Raw genomic sequence first — 13782 nt, forward strand, 5'->3', positions numbered from 1 at the left:
CATCATATGCAATTTTAAAGAAATAATCATTACCTTTTGTTTGGTAAAATAAGTATTTATATGGTAGGTTTTCATAAGTAATAACTATGTTATTAGCTACTGAACCGACTCGGAAGAAAAGAACTTTGACTTTAGAGAAATAAGTTGGTCAAGAATGGTTTAAATCCTTCGCAATAATTTTATAAAAAAAATTGATATAAGCTGATAGCTCAAAAATAGTTCTCGCTTTCTGGAATTAAAACAATAGACATGGCGTTGAAACTTGTTTGTAAGGTCCCTTTACTTAGGTAGCTAAGTGTCACATGCTTAGAGTTTGAGCTAACCGAGCGTGCAGTACTTGGGTTGCCTTGCTATCAAAGAAGCATTAAGTACGCCTTATGAGGAGCTTTTGCCTATTGAGGGCACTTAGGTACACGAAGAGAGGTTTTAAGAGTGAGGGGGCAAGTGAGTGAGTTTGAGAGAGTGGTTGATAACTTTATTGATGTCGAACTTGTTCATTGTGTACAAACGAAGGGTAGTGGGCTCTTATAGCCTTGCCCCACCGACCTAAGGGTGTTTAAACTACCCTTGAGGGTCGGTTATGACTCTCTAGAGGCTTCTCAATATCTCTTGGATGTTCTTGGACCATACTAGGCCTTTCTACACTCTTCCAAGTACATACAAGGAGTTTCTAGACTCTGCTAGACTATTCTAGATCATTACAGAGAAATCTAGAACATTTACATGTCGGGTGGAGTTTGGATGCTTCCAGTTGTGTCCAGACCTTTTACGAATGAACTAGCACTATCTAGTGTCTTTTGGGATCATCCGAGGTGCCTAGGCCATCAATGTCAGACCCCGCCTCGAGTCCGCACTCCTGAGCCTGGTGAGAGGCATGAGGGACCGCAGATACCACCCTTTTGTGATATCTACTGCCCATCTGAACCTCTATACTACACTCAGTAAACATTAAGTCAAAGAGATAACAACAACAGATTAAGTAGGCCCATTTTATTACAACAAAGTAATGTTTATACAACTCCAAGACTTAAAAACAAGGTTTACAACAACCACTCTTTAAAACCCTCTAGAAGTGTGACTGTGGCTTGTGGCAAACCTTGACCTTAGCAGCACCCTGGAACTCCTCACCTTTCGCTACCTGGGGAAAAGGAAAACATTTGATAATGGGGTGAGCTTACTAGCCCAGTGAGTGACAAGAAAACTAATTCTTATGTAAAAGAAGTACCATCATGCCTTAGGTACTTTTTCTCAGATACCTTCTCAAAATGTGTCCTTCAATATCAAGCTGCTCGGATACCTTCCCAACTGTCCTTTGGTATCGAGTTTCAAGTAAAACTAGTCATACAATGATTTTCTTTAAAAAAAAAAACATAGAAAATATGTCTTTATCTGAAAGATCTTTCTTTAGAACATGGTTTCTTAAAACATTGTAAATATTTATTCAAATATTTAGTCACTCACCTTGGTCGTTTAGGAACCTTTCTCTCTAGAAGTTCCTTGATCACCTCTGGCTCCCTTTTGAACCCTAAGATCCAGATTCAATTTAAAGCTTAGATACTCATAATTCTAAGCCTTATATCGAGATACTTTCTTCTATAAACATGCTCTCAAATGTCTCAGAAAGCTTACCTCAAAATATTAACTCAGAACTCCTAGTGGTTTGGCCGAAATCATCAAATTATCAATACTGGCCCAAGCATACCCGACAACTTGACCCTTCTATCTTTTCCTCACTATCCAGCCCGATTCCTTGGAGCTTTTTCTTAGGCAGCCCTACCTTGAAAATCAAACTCTCAGATCTTTCAAGTGGCTTTGAAATCACTCCAAACGCAAGAGTATTCTTGGAGATATCCTCGTCCCAAGTTGATGTTAGTTCTAGACTTCATTGCCTGACAGCATCTCCTCCTCTTGGAACTTCATGACCGACGCATGATCTTCGCCTAACGCATGGTCTCCTTCAAATTTACCTTCTAACACTCTTCTTTACATTCTTTGAAAAGGATTTAGCTTATGAATTGAAGAGACATCCTATGGTGGTATTTATAGGCCAAAGGAAACGATGTTTATCATCTTTACCAAGCTTCCAACGAATGACACCTCCTTCTTTTGGGTGTTTGCACCATGTTTTGCCACCATCTACTCCCTTGACATTCACCTACTCTCATGCCATACACCTACTTGTGTTTTCCTTCTCATGCATAAGACTTCCTTTCCATGAAACATAACTCATCGAGCTTCTATTAACTTAAGCTACAACTTTCTCTCGGCGTAGCCATTTCTCCAAATGAGTTCATCAATCTTGCATAACGCAAGCCTTAGCACCGCCCCATCGCTTAGCTCTTACATCTATTGCTTAGCTCCAATGGCCCATCGTGTAGCTCAATCGTTTAGTAAACGATCTCGCGCATAGCTTATCGTTTAACTACTGCGCCCATCATTTACCTCCATCGTTTAGAATTAACGCCTTATCGTCTAACGCATCCGTTTATCGCTTAGCGTCATTGCCCAGCGCCTGCGTCTATCGCCCAATGCCCATCACTTAGTATTCCGTCTATCATGTAGCACGTCTGCTCATCATCTAGTGTAGCACGGCTATCGTCTAGTGCTCACGTCCATCGCATAATGCCATGTGTAGTCTATCGTTTAACGTTTAATGCTACCGTATAATGCTATCATCTAGCGCTATCATCTAGCTTCTACGCTTATCGTCTAGCGCTTACAATGATCATGCAGTACTTTTCCTATCGTATAGCCCGATTGTCTAGCGCATCACTCCTCATCGTTTAATTCCACGCGCATCTACACGATCGTCTAGCACATCGCTTAGCTCTGCGCATCTGCTATATGCGATCGCCTACCTCATCATTTAGCTCCCGCTTGCACGATCGCCTACCTCATCGTGTAGCACCGTTCACTGACTAGACGATCGTCTACCTCATTGTTTAGCACTTCTCAGTTGCTACACGATCGTTTTTCCAGCGCCTTGGGCTCAACATTTCGCTTTCTCTTCTTTTGCTCATGCATACCCAACGCATGAGCAACTGTTGGCAACGCCTCTTGCCAATACTTTGGCCAATCACGTGTCCAACCTTAAAAACGCATGCTTGCTTTCTCATTTTATGTGTTAATTTCTCCTAACACTCCATGCATGGGTCCTTTTTGAACTTACACTTAGCCAAATTTCACCAATTAAGGCTTAACTCAAAACTACTCAAGGAAAATCTATTCAACACTTAGACATTTCCTTTTCTTCAACATAGGATTTAACTTTCACTTAGTTAATTCCCTTAATCGCCTGCTTAAGTAAGGAAAATGGAAATCCGAGTTTCACAATCGGCAGGTAGCCTAGCTGTGTCTCAAGCATTTTAGACGCTTTTGGAGCTATCTAAAGTTGTTGTATGTCTTCCAGGACAATTTGGAAGGGTCTCGTGGTGAGTGTGCGAGTCCGATGTGCATGTGTCGCATTGTGTGCATACCTTGGCATCCACTTCCGTGGGGCGCGCGGGGGGATGTTTCGGTGCCCATTGCTTATGTTCGAGGCCTTTTGCCTGAGGGGTGGGCGTGATTGATCCTGCGCATCTAGACTCGTGCATCCGGGGTAAGGGAGCACGCTTGCTCACGCGACCATTGGCTTGCTTGGCCTCGTACGGGGTCGTGCTCTCTTGGGCATGCATGCGCACTTGGCCACGCGCACGATGGTGTACATGGCACTTGGCGGGGCACTCGTAAGGGCCTTGGTCGTGGGCTTGAGACTTGGGCACTGTCCTTCTCACTTCGACGTGCTCTTATGCGATGCTTGGGAGCTTTAGGGTGCCTCTTCCTTGATTTTTCCTTGGCCTTGCTAAAGAAGTCTTGGCCCATTTCAACGCGATTTGAAGGATAACTTTTGTGGGACGTGAACCCTCCCCCACTTGATTTCGCAACGTCCTTGTTGCGAGTGGCTTCTTCGAGCGTCCCATTTCCTTTGTGTTTCCCTCGTTGGATTGAAAGGAGACTAACCTTGGTCTCGTACCCATTTTGTCTTTGGGTTTTGACTCGCCCTTTTTGGCTTCTTTCTCTTCATTTTTTTAATAAAAGAGACATCATGAACTAGGGCACTTAGTCAGTACATGAAGCCCATTTTTTCTTCTCATTCTGTCTCTTTGCAACCTCTTGCGGGATTCAGAAGCTACGACATTCCATTTCTTTTTCTCTGGACAGTCTCTTGTCCAATGTGGTCCATTGTATATAAAGCAAGGTTTAAAAGGCTACTTAGGTTTGAAGGACTTCCCTTCGTTTGCAACTGGGGCTTTTCCTTTCTTCGCATCATTCTTTGAGTTTACCTCGACTTTAGGGTTATCATCCTCGTCGGACTCTAACACTTCTCCTTCATCTTTGCAGGCCTACTTCCCTTCGGATGAGTAACTTGTGAGCATCTCCATGACAGTAATGGCATCATTAAGGGTCTTCACATTGCGCCAATCGAGCTAAATTCTCACCCAATCCTTGAGGCCACCTTTAAAATGAAATAGTGCGTCTTTGTTGGACAGATCTTTGATCTCGAGCATGAGGGTTCTGAACTTCTTTATGTACTCCAGAATGCTACTGGTCTACCTAAGCATTCTAAGCTTACCTTTTCCCTCCATGTCGGTATTGTGGGGAACAAAATGCTTTCTATGTTTTGTTTTAAATTTCTCCCACATATGCAAGTTGCATTGGCCATGTTCATGTTCAAGGTGTTTTTTATACCACCACAATTGGATTGTAGTTCATAGGAAGTTTGGTGAATTGGCAATTTTAGCACCATCGTCGACGACACTAACAACCTTGAAGTATTGCTCTAGGTTGAACAAGAAGTTTTCCAACATTGTGGTATTGCGTGTGCCATCATATGTGTTGGGCTTTGCCACCTTCAAGCTACGGATGCCATGCATATGCAAAGTGGATGGGGAGCTAGTAGAAGCGTACTGATTACTAACCCTTCGGTTATCCGACACTTAGCTTGAATGTCGTTGAGCTCATAAAGAAGTTTATGGAGCTCACCATTCACAAACTTACGTAGATTGACTACATCAGTGGATAGGGAACTTGCCTCCTTTCGAGTGTGAGTCCAAGCTTCATGATTATCTCTTTAGCTACAGTACTGATCTCGATATTCTCTTGGAGTAAGCCCTCATAATCGTCACTCAACCTGCCAATCATCACTTGTAATCCTCCAAGCTTTGCTCCAAGTTAGCCAGGTGAGTGTGACATGTTGTTTCACATCTGGGGCCTTGGATTTCCCTAGCTTGGATAGAGAGTGTTGTTCCTTATGGCATGATTTGTCGAACCTTCAACAACTTGCTCAATTGGTGAGCTATATCCTTCCTCGAATGCAATGGGTTATAAGGGCCGATGAATGTGTGTGAGGGGTACCTAGGTCTGAAAACTGTTACTTTGATACCATCTGTCATGTGGTTAGAGTTTTAGCTAACTGAACGTGTGGTACTTGGGTATCAAAGAACCACCAAGTAAGCCATATGAGGAGCTTTTACCTATTGAAGGCACTTAGGTACACAAAGAGAGGTTTTAAGAATGAGGGGCAAGTGAGTGAGTTTAAGAGAATGGTTGAAAGCTCTATTGATGCTCAACTTGTTCATTGTTTACAAATGAGGGGTAGTGGGCTATTTATAGCCTTGCCCCACCGACCTAAGGGGCTTAAACCACTCTTGGGGGTCGGTTATGACTCTCTATAGAGGCTTCTCAATGCCTCTTGAATGTCCTTGGTGTAGGGATCGAATTCCGAGTGGAAGCGTGTGAATGTTTTGCATCTCGAAAATTGATTTTTGAAAAAACAAAAACAGTATTCTATAATAGAACATATGAAGGATAAACATATGAAATAATATGCTTTGGAGAGGGGAACTAAAAGAGAACCATTCTTACCTTTGAAGATTCCCAAGCTCAATAAAAAATCCTCTCAATCTTGGCATGAACTTCTTCTAAATCGAACTTGAACACGAGCATGAGAATAACCTTGTTATTCTCAAGGAGTCCAATAGAAGGACAGGTGATATCAAACTAATTGGAAGATGAAGAGATAGAAAGATTTCTCTTAGAGAGTAAAGAGAGGATTTGTGCTTTGGTGGCTAGGATAAATCTCACCAAAATCAATTCTTGCCCTAAAAGTGCCATAAAGAAGAATTTATACCCTTTCTCCAAGTCTTTCCCAATCTACCCTTGTGCTTAGTTAATTAAATAACGTTTATTTATTTAATTAGCATATTAATTAAATAACCATCTATACATTAAATCCAATTTAACGTATATATTTAATTAACATAAATAAACATTGTATGTTTATGTTCATCATCTCTCTATTAATTTAATAAACTAATTGTTTATGAATCTAATTCACTTGAATTGAATCTCATTCAAATATTTCTCTCCAACTTAATTTAAATTATAGATTACATCCATAATCAATTGTATATTAATCACACTAATATACAATTTCCTCAAATCGATTTGAACAATTCAATGCTGTCCTCTTTGATATCCTTTAGTGAACTAACAAAGGGACCTGGTGGACCTGTAGATCAGAAACTCTAACAATATGAGATTAATTAGTTAAACTCATTAACCAAATTAATCAATATTCATTAACTATAGGTACACTCCACTAAAGACCCATAGTTGCGCTCTTCTCACTGCAGATATATATCTATGTCCACAAATATAGACCAATAACAGCACGTTAGTCCTTTACGAGTGTCTATAACACCTGTTGTCACGTGCTGCCCGAGACGATGTATAGCGTTCGGCGTCCTCTAAAAATAATTGATTTAAAAAAAATTAAAAGAAGTCGCCACCAACATTTTTTTACAATGTGCTTGGGCGTCGAAATAAAATAAATAATTTTTAATTAAATAATAAAAATTGTGTGAAAAAACTATGGTTGAGTTTGGGAGTCGTTTGTGTATAAGGAACGTGTTAGCACCCCATAACACCCGTTTTAAAAAACAAGGGCAAAATTTTAAATCTCGAATCAAAAATTATTTTTTGAAGAAATTCATTTGGGAGAAAAAAATGTCTTACTTTACCCCTCATTAATCCAATATTTGAAATAATGATCCCTAATATAAGTGGATAAATTCTATTGATTAGGCTATTCAAAATTAAGGAAAAATTTCTCACCTCAAGAATATGAGAAATTATTACAATTTCTCAAAATTCATCATAGGAATAGCCTTTAAATAAAGGATTTGTTTAAAAACATTAATTAAATTAATTTTTTCTTAGGATCAAATCTTGCACTCCCAAAGATGTCATCCCTTAACTCAAGAATTCTAGGACATAGGACTCACAAATTTCCTAGATTCCATCGTAGGATTTTTAGAAAAAAAAACGTAGTCTTAAAGAAAATAAATTATTAGAAAACCTTTTTGAAATAATATATTAATTATTAACCGTTCAAAAACCCCAAAGAATGTAATTTAAGGAAAAAATTTCAATGACCTAAGAAGAGTTTTAGAAAATATTTTAAAAACATAAATAAATTTAAATTAGAAGTCAAATAGAATTTAATATCATCATTACACAATTAAAAACATAACTTAAAAAACATGATAATAAGTTAAGTAAACATAAAATGACATATTAAGATTCTAGTAAAAAAAAAAAAACATATTGGAGATCGGTGAAGGAACTCTAATTAAAGAGGATCTATGAGCGGAAACGGATCATCAAAACTCCATTGTGAAAGAACTCATATCTTCACAGTCAAAATAAATGGATTATGCATTAAATCATAAATTACAGCATGCTTCTTGAATTAAAAACAATGGTTAGAGAGACAATACCTTTGAAGAACACTTCTTCAAGATAATCCCTCGATTACGCATGAACACAACGAATAACTCGATCTCCCTCGAACATCAGTAAATGGAAACTCGTCCTCGAATAGATCTGGTCACTACCATTTGATTACCTTCGTATTCTCGGTCTGAGAATCCAAGATTTGTGTGCTCTTGCTTATTTTAGATAGAGGGAAGGATTGGAGTGGAGGAGGAGACGATCAAGTAAACGTATGAACATATCTTGTAGAAGATGGCAGTCTATCACATAGGCTGGATACTCGATCGTTTAGATGAGAGCACTACCATATAGTAAACTCAATACTATCGTGTAGTCACTCGATAGTTAATCTAATTCATGTTTCATAGCATTATTAGAAAAACAACTTTTTCATCTTCATTCCACTTTGCCATAAAAACCGTATAACAACCACTAAGGTTGGTTATTGTGAAAAGAAATTTAATTATCAAATAATTAATAAATTATAAATAAATATAATAACCAACTTATCCTATTATATTTATAATCTATAGTTGTAATATTGTCTTATATACAACATATAAACCATAGTTCTTTTTCTATTTTATGGCATTTATTATAAATCATATTTATATTAAATTTAATAACTATGAATCTTATTCATAGAAATCATATTTGAATCATATTCAAATATTAGTTACTCCAATCAAATAGTAATATATCAAATACATTATATGAATTATATCATATATAGCTTAATTAATTTAATTATATCATATATAATCAAATTCCCACTTGTTAATTTGAACATTTCAAACTAACCCAAAAACTGATTCTCAACTTGAATTCATTGAGCTACCAAGGGGACCTTATGGACCTATAGCTTGAAGCTCCAACGATACGTGAATAACTGATTAAACTCTTTAATCACATTATCCACCATTCCTTAATTGTCGGGCACTCCACTAAAGACCAACAACTGTACTCTTCGCACTACATATATATTTTTGTGTCCATTGGATATAACCAATCAACAGTACGATGACACTTCATAAATCGCTCACAAGTACAGATGGGCCAAATTACCGTATTACCCTTGTAGTTACATCTAATTCCTTAAATATCACTGATTCCTCTAATGAATAATAGATCATAGCCCCACTATGACTAAATCCATCTCGTGCCAAGAGAGGGTGTGATGCCACATTGTTCAAGCCCTGAAATCAACCCTTAAGAGAGCAATTAATCTACTTACTTTTGCTTCAGGGAAGGAGTGAATTCCATCTATTGTAGCTGAGCTCCCAACTCCCCAATCAGACGAATCCCAAAAATGGTAGGCTTATTTAGTCGGCGATCTGGCCACTCTCACCCATGCAAATCAAAGGACCGCCCTCATAGGTAGGAGTTCACAACTCACTCAGGATTAAAGTCATGTTACCTATGATCATCCTAGTGAAATGAAAGTCTCAATTATGAACGGCATTATATAATGAGACTAAACATTTCATGGTTTGGTCTTATACAAACTTCTTTGTATAGAATATACCCGCTCGCATGTCTATTACACGAATGATCAAGATCAAATCATTTCTAGTACTTTATAACATTTGTAACACCTGCAAAGCGAGCCATACTCGTAGTGTCACTAGGATAAGGCATCCTTTCTTATCCATATAATACATACCATTTAGATTATCACTTAAAACACGATGCACTTGTATGTCTCCACATACATGTTTAAGTTACAACGAGAACCATGGAATTGAGTTTATTGGTTTGTGGTTAATGCAACTAAAATATCAAATATTTCATAAACCGAAGTGAATAAAATATCATATATTATAAATCAAAAAGTGTTTGTTCATACAAGTATTTACAAACTACAGGATCCAATGAGATTTAGGGCATCAAACCTAACAATCGGTCTTGGACTTCCAAAGGATCGATTCCTTACCTCAAGAATTCTAGAAAATCGGACTCCCGAATTCCATAGATTCCATCGTTGGATTTTTTAAAAAAAAAATAAATGACAATTAAGAAGATCAGAATAATACATTTTAATTATAACATAACATTTATATGTGACATAATAACATAATAAATAATTTATAAAATATATTTGGGACCAATTAGGAGTTGACGAATCACAAATTGCCACGAAATTTACTAAATTAATGACGAAATTCCTAATCATCAAATTTGGGACCAATTAAGAGTAGGCGTGTGTCCAAAATTGAGGTTGAAGACAAATTCTGATGATGGCACGTGGTTTCATCATGATTGTGGAATTAGGTAAGATTAATTTGACCCAATTTGATATTATTATTTGGGTTAAAGTCCAACTGAGCCTAAAAATGGGCTAAATTTGACCCAAATGTCAAATAAAGCCCAAATCCAACTAATCAAACCCAAGGACCAGGCCCGTGGACCAACCAAGTCAAGCCCACAAAGCCCACCAAAAAACTCTATAAATAGAGGAGCTTTCCTCATTTGTGAGGGTCAGCAACTTTACACTCCAGAGGACGTAGAGAGAATTCTCCCAACAATCAGAGGATGCTCTAACTCTGAAGCTGACCACACTTGAAGACTAAAGTCCTTTGAAGATACAAGCATTCTTCCAAGAGTCCAAGCTCAAGAACATCCACATGCTCCACTTCTATACATCAAGCGTACGCATTGAACCGAGAGAGAATCAGATAATCAAGTACTAGAGATTCAACCACATCACATCAAATAAACATTAACATCAACATCAACTCAAGTTCAACTCCACAAAAGTAGTTTCTCCAGGAGCCTCCTGCGAACACTAATCTTCCAAGAAAATCATCAAGTCCAAAGGTCGATCATCCAAGAAGATCATGAAGCCCAAAGGTCGATCATCCAAGAAAATCAACAAGCCCAAAGGACGATCATCCAAAAAAATAATCAAGCCCAAACGTCAATCATCTAAGAAAATTAACTGTCTAAAGGCCAATCATCCAAGAAGATCAACAAGCTTAAAGGCCGATCATTTAAGAAGATAAGTAAGCCCAAAAGTTGATAATCTAAGAAGGTTAACTAGTTTAAATATCAATGTTTATTTTGAACGCATTACAGAATTATATATTAGAGATTGTACTTGCTATATTGAAATTAGTACAAATACAAAAGTTCAAATTTCACGAATTAAGTTTTCCCGGAAACCCCGTGCAAACAAATTAGCACGCCCAGTGGGACCTATCTACCTTTCATCTCTCACTCAACATCCAAACAAATTAATGACACCAATGAAAGTTGAATCCAAAGTTACCATTGCAAGCAACACTTACATAGGCTCTGTCATCACAAAGAAAATCTGGGAACAACTAATGGAATCTCCTAAAGGCAGGATCGTCATCAGAGAAAATCCCTTGTTTGACATCTATGCTTCTACTTTTGATTCATAAGAGAAAGAATCACACTTTTGTTGGGATTGGTGTCCTAATTCTTCTGGTGGTCTCGTAGTTTGTAACCATTATGTACACACATATAATTAATAAAATAAGTGTTATTTTATAAGCATTTACTCAAATCCAATAAATTAAGATCCATGGTTATTTCATGTAACTTAAGCATGTATGTGAGACATATAAGTGGATCATGTCTTAGGTAATAACCTAAATGGTCTGTAGTATAAGGATAAAGGAGGGATACCTTATCCTAGTGACACTACGGATACGGTCTGTTTATTAGATGTTACAAATGTTGAAAAGTGCTATAAATGGTCTGATCCTGACCATTCATGTGGAGACATGCAAGTGGAGGTATCCTATATAAAGAGTTTGTATCAGACCGGATCATGAAATGATTAGTCTTTTTATATAACGTCGTTGATAATTGAGACCTACATCTCACTAAGATGACTATAGGTGACATGACCTCAATCCTGAGTGAGCTAGGAACTCCTACTCATGATGGTGGTCCGTTGATTAGTATGGGTGAGAGTAGTCAGATTGCCAACTCAACAAGCCTACCTTTTTGGGGATTTGTCTAATTAGGGAGCTGAGAACACAGCTACACAAGACAGCATTCACTTCTTCCCCGAAGCAAGAGTAAGTAGATAAATTACTCCCTTAAGGGCTGATTCCGAGTCTTGAACAAAGTGGTCACACCCTCTCTTTGGAAGAGAGGATTCAGTCATAGTAGGACTATGACTTATTGTTCATTAGAGGAATCAGTGGTACATAAGGAGTTAGATGTAACTAAAGGGGTAGAACGATAAATTGGCCCAACTGTACTTACGCTCAATTTGTGAAGGATCATCGCGCTGTTGATTAGTCATATGGACATAGAAATATATCTGTAGTATGAAGGTTGCAACTGCGGTCTTTAGTAGAGTGACCAACAGTTAATGAATGGTGGATCTCGTGACTAAAGAAGTCAGTTATTCACGTACCATTGGAGCTTCAAGCTACAGGTCCATGAGGTCCCCTTGGTAACTCAATGGGTTCAAGTTGAGAATCAGATTTTGGGTTCATTTGAAGTGTTCAAATTAACAAGAGGAAATTCAATTATATGTGATATAATTGATATGATGTATTAGATATATTACTTGGAGGAATTAATATAAATATGATTTATATTAAATACCATAAAATAGAAAAAGAACTATGGTTGATATGTTTCATATGATGAAATATTAAAACTATAGGTTATAAATATAATATGATAAGTTTGTTATCATATTTATTTATAATATATTAATTATATGATAATTAATTCTTTATCTCTAATAACCAAATTGAGTGGGAGGTTATTGGAAGTTTTATGGTAATCGTGAGATAAAAAGAAAAATTGTTTTCCAAAATTAGTACTTGATTCATTAAAAAAAATCTGACGGAAAAAGGCTATCAAGTAAAAAGTGTTTTTACTAAGCGATAGCGTTGAGAGTATACACGATCGAGCTGACTATACAATAGTTACTTCACTTGTTGCTAAACGATCGAGTAGCAAAGTCTATACGATAAGCTTCATCTTCTAAACGATCGAGTATATCATCTATACGATAGACAGTATTCATCTCCCACTTATTCGATCGTCTACCTCCTGTTTTCCTCAATCCAAGATCATATAGAGCCCACAACTCCTGGATTCTCACACCGAGAATACCATGGTAACCATTGTGGTGGTATTCCTGTTCAGTTCGTGAATCGAATTGGACTCGATTGGGTTCGAGGCTTATTCAGACCTTCATTGAGGTTGTGTTCTGTTAATTACGCTCGAGTGCTTCGTTAGACGCATTGGAAATCGATCGACGGATACTTGAAGAATAGTTCTTCAAAGGTTTGCATACTCTATCCCTTGTATTTCCTTTATAAGTAGCATGTTGTAATTTCTAATTATGCAAAATCTATTCGTTTTCGTTTAGACTATAAATGTTTGTGTTCATTCTGAATGGGATTTGGAACAATCCACTTCCACTGCTCAAAGGATATCTATTTAGATTTCCTTCAACTTTGATGTAGTGTTTCTCATGATGACTGACGTAATGGCTGCGTTAGCCATGGAAAAGATGGAAAAGAAAATAGATCTCCTGATGAAAGTTATTGAGAAAAGTGGTCAAGAAATCACCACCTTAAGAGATCAAATGCAAGCTGGAGAAATTGTAGAGACAAGTCAAACTCTTATTGTCAAAGCCAATGATAAAGGAAAGACTGTCTTGCAAGAAAGTCAGCTGCCAAAATCTACTTTTGTCGCCTCCCTGTCAGTTCAACAGCTGCAGGATATCATCCAAACTCCATAAAAGCTTAGCATGGAGAACCGTTGCAAACTTCTTTTTTTTACTCCAAGTCATACACCAAAAGAATCGATAACTTGAAAATGCATGTTAGATATCAACCCCCGAAGTTCCAGCAGTTCGATAGAAAGGGCAAACCAAAGTAGCACATTGCCCACTTCGTGGAAACGTGCAAGAACTTGAGAAACAGGGGAAATCTGCTGGCAAAGCTGTTTTTCAAAACCCTCAAAGGA

This window comes from Benincasa hispida, chromosome 5 (assembly GCF_009727055.1).
Source record: "Benincasa hispida cultivar B227 chromosome 5, ASM972705v1, whole genome shotgun sequence".
NCBI lineage: Eukaryota > Viridiplantae > Streptophyta > Magnoliopsida > Cucurbitales > Cucurbitaceae > Benincasa > Benincasa hispida.